The sequence below is a fragment of the Cucurbita pepo genome, chromosome LG18, assembly GCF_002806865.2.
Source record: "Cucurbita pepo subsp. pepo cultivar mu-cu-16 chromosome LG18, ASM280686v2, whole genome shotgun sequence".
NCBI lineage: Eukaryota > Viridiplantae > Streptophyta > Magnoliopsida > Cucurbitales > Cucurbitaceae > Cucurbita > Cucurbita pepo.
This window is the reverse complement of record NC_036655.1, coordinates 745,284-749,677: the sequence shown is the minus strand read 5'-3', so window position 1 is coordinate 749,677 and position 4,394 is coordinate 745,284.

The following is a 4,394-nucleotide window of genomic DNA, read 5'->3' as shown; positions in this document are numbered from 1 at the left end:
CCAAAATAATAATAATAATAATAAATAAATTATAATAATAATTCAAAAAAAAATGATAACGGATCTCTCTCTCCACCAATCTGTCACATCTCCTTTCTCGAATATCTCTATTCTACACCTCCTCGAACTGCAGATTGATGAGCAATTCTGCAAAAGAGAAAAAGAAAAAGAAAAGATGGCCGATTTTAGGGAGAGAAAAACTGAAGTGGCCTTTCAGATGTATCTGAAAGAGAGAAAACTTTATCTCTTCTTATCTTATCGAACATTTTTTTATAGCCGAATAAAACAGAGAAAAGAAAATGGAAGATTTGGAGATGATTAAACAATTTTACGGTGTGATTCAAGTAGAGGAATAATATTGGTAATAATTTTTATATAATGTATGGTAAAAAACAACTTGATTTCTGAAAATAAGAATTATAGCGGATAGACCATGAAAAATGAACGGAATTTTGAAATTCTTTCGTATAACAGTAGCTATATGTTCCAAAAACCGTAGTAATAATAGAAAATGAGATATTTAATAAAAATAATATATATATGACATAAACCTAATGTAACGATATGACTAAGATATTTAATTTTGACAGCTTAAATTTGTGTATCTACCTGGTTAGAGTGTGTATTATTATTTTTGCAATAAGGTGTGGAGTATCGTAATCACACTCTTTTCGGTAGCGGGATGATGATTTTATGGCACTTGTTCTAATTTAGTGAACAAGTCAGCCATGTAAAAATCGTATTTCGCAGACACTGTTAAAAGATTAAATGTATTTTTGAAATAGTACTAACCGTTTTCGATTCTAATGGTAAAAGTATTTTTTTTTTTAACACATTTTTCAAAATTTAAAAGATATCCAAAGTAGGAGTATACATTGAACTCGATAATTCGAACCGACCCAACCCGAGTTATAGAGGGTTGAGTTGGATTAGATAACATTTCGGGTTACTTTAGGTTGGGTTAATTTTCTAGAATTGTTCGCTGAAATAAAAGTTACGTTAATATTAAATTTTAATGAAAATAATAATTTAGTCTTTCAACTTTGATATGTCCATGTAATTTAACGTTTGTAACACTTTAGACCATATCGGTAAAAATTTAATGACATTGGTCGGGGAGGAGAACGAAACATCCTCTATAAGGGTGTAAAAACATTTCCCTGGCAGACACGTTTTAAAGCCTTAGGGGGAAGTCCAAAAGGAAAATCCCAAAAAGGACAATACTTATTAGCGGTGGGTTTAGGCTATTACACCACTTATATAGATGTAAATTGAAATTGTGATTGTTGGCTAAACGGGGTTGATTATATTTTCTCTCCCTTACCCTACCCAATTTCTCGCGCTTGCCCTGATTCTCGTCCCATCTCCATTTGTATGTATATATAATAAAAATTATTATTGATCCGAGTAGACATCTCGTAAATATAGCTAACCTATACCACGTATAGATATTATCCAACGCCTTTATCTATATATATATATATATATATATATAAACTTGGGGAAGAAGTATGTAGTAGGTCTTAGGTCTTAGGTCTTAGGTGGGACCCAACAAAATAAAGTTAAAAAAAATTAATATTGTACAAAAGATATCGAAAATTTAGTTTATTAATGTAACTTAATAAAAATAAATTAATTAACAATAATAATTATCTAAAATTAATTAACCTAAACTGAGATAGATTGATTTTTTGGGATCCTTCCTTTCTTCAAACGGAACGAACAGATATAGAATCAGACTGATTCATTAGATACTTTTCTCGATATTCCTCAATGTCCCGGCTATTCACGGAACGTGAGAAGCAAATGATATGGAAGAAATCGAAGAATTTCTCGAGAATCCTACAAGGTCAGTTCGTTCTTTTTTTCTCAGACAAATGGTCAAATCTTCATATAGGTTCGAATCCTATTGAGAGGTTCACTAGAGATTAGAAATTGTTAAAGAAAGAACAAGATGTTTCTTTTGTCCGGTCTAGGCGATTGAAAAATAAAGAAACAGTTAATATATTCAAGATAATTACGTATTTAAATACCGTTTCAATTCATCCTATTTCATCATATCCGGGATGTGATGTGATATGGTTCCGAAGGATTTACTTCAAAAATATCTTTGAACGTTGAAAGTTTTTCAAAAAAATACTTTAAAAAGCTTCAAAAACACATTTTAATTTATTTAAAATAGTAACATTAGAACCGTTTGTAGATGATTTATGAAGTACTCATACATAGTGTTTGTGATGTCCCACGTTGGTTGGGTAGGAAAACAAAACACACTTTACAAGGGTGTGGAAACCTTCCCCTACCAGACGCGTTTTAAAGCCTTGAGGGAAAGCCGTCGATGTCCCACATTGGTTGGGAGGAGAAGTTTATAAGGGTGTGGAAACCTTCCCTAGCAGACGAGTTTTGAAGCCTTGAGGGGAAGCTCAAAAGGGAAATCTCAAAGAGGACAACATCTGCTAGCGGTGGGTCTGGGCCGTTATAAATGATATCAGAGCCAGACACTTCCCTCGAAGGGAAAGCTCAAAGAGGACAATATCTACTAGCGGTGGGTCTGGGCCGTTACAAATGATATCAGAGCCAGACACTTCCCCTGAAGGAAAAGCTCAAAGAGAACAATATCTACTAGCGATGGGTGTGGGTCGTTACAAATGATGTCAGTGCCAGACACCGGACCCCGAAAGGGAAAGCTCAAAGAGGATGGGTCTGGGCCATTACAAATGATATCAGAGCCAGACACCGGACCCCGAAAGCGAAAGCTCAAAAAGGACAATATCTGCTAGTGGTAGGTATGGACCGCTACAAATGATATCAGAGCCAGACACCAGACGATGTGTCAGCCCCACGTGCAGGAACAAGTGCTATCGTTCAGAATTTAGATCTATTATTGAAAATTTAAAAATATTTTTTAGGGTATTTTTATTAATTGAATTGGGAAAGTAATTAGGACATGTGGAATTTGCTTAGCCCTAACCAATGAAAGAACACGTTATCTGAAAATTTCCAAACAATTACTAAGCTCTCTCTCTCTCTCTCTCTCTCTCTGTAAACGAAGCTCTCAGTTATGGAAGATGTTGAGTCCATAAATCCCCCTCTCTACCTCTCTCTCCTTTCACCACATCACTCCTTCAAATTTCAGGGAGTGAGTATCAGTTTGGAGAGGCATAGATATCAAAATGGATGCCAAGGCCAAGGGCAAGGCCAAGATGCCTCCTAATGATGATGATCACAACCCTAACCCTAAGAGAACTCGCCCTTCTTCTTCATCTGGGTTCACTCTCTTTCTCTCTCTCTCAATTATTTATTTTTATTTTTTCTGGGTCTCCTAGGTTTTGATGTTCTTGTCGGTTTGTTTTTCATTATAGTATTGGAGCTACATCTGTAGCTGAAGATGAGCACGTGGTTGAATTTTTGTCTCGAATCCAACCTATCTTGAGCAATTGGGTATTTACACTTCGAGCTTCTTCAACCTTTCTTGAAAATCCAAATTTGAATATGAAATTCATCTCTGACATTTGTGTTTTCTAAGGTACAAGTGGAAGTGATGAATGCACTTCAAGCTCACTTTCATCCTCTTTTAGAATCACTAAGGTTAGTATTTTAAATTCCATTCATTTTTCGTTTTTGTACTTTTCTATTCGATTCTATTCGATTGGATTATATTCTGAAATTAACAATTTAGTCGGTGACCTTTAAATACAATTTTATGAGAATTTTGTTTTCGGGTTTTCTGTCCTATTATGTTGGTTGAATAAAACAAATAATCGAACTTGAAAGAAATGAAATAAATAACACGGTAATTTGAGGAGATAGTTTCTTTATATTAAGGTATTTGTGGTAGAACGTACAACTCTTTTCCTATAAATGTTCCATGATTACTGATTTGTTAACGCATGACTTCACATTCCATGATGTTTAATGTTCCGGTTTGAATAAGTAGAGCTTATTGACTCAAAATTTAGTCGCACACAACGTAATGTTACGCATTCGTATTATTAAGAACTATATTATTTGAATAAATGTTGTATTTTTAAACTATGGTTTGGTTTCATCATATAGAGAAAGGAGAGAGGGTGGAGAAGAAGCAATTATTGAAGGAGGGGTTGAGAAGTTCAAGCTAGTTTTCTGCAACCAACCAGCCTCCACTATCTTCACCAACAATGAAATCAAAGCAGAAGATGGTGAGGCTCTAGTAGTTGCAATTTGTGATGCCACAACCAATGCCATAATCCGCACGGGTCGTCTGGCATCGGCCCTGGTTGGGCTCGTCGTTGTCAATGGAGACTATGATGAAACTAACAGTAGTTTGAGTGAATTGAGTCGAAACATTTTATCTCCAAGAGATGGGAAAAGGCCTTTACTGGTTGGTAATGGTATCAAACTCAACTTGGAGAATG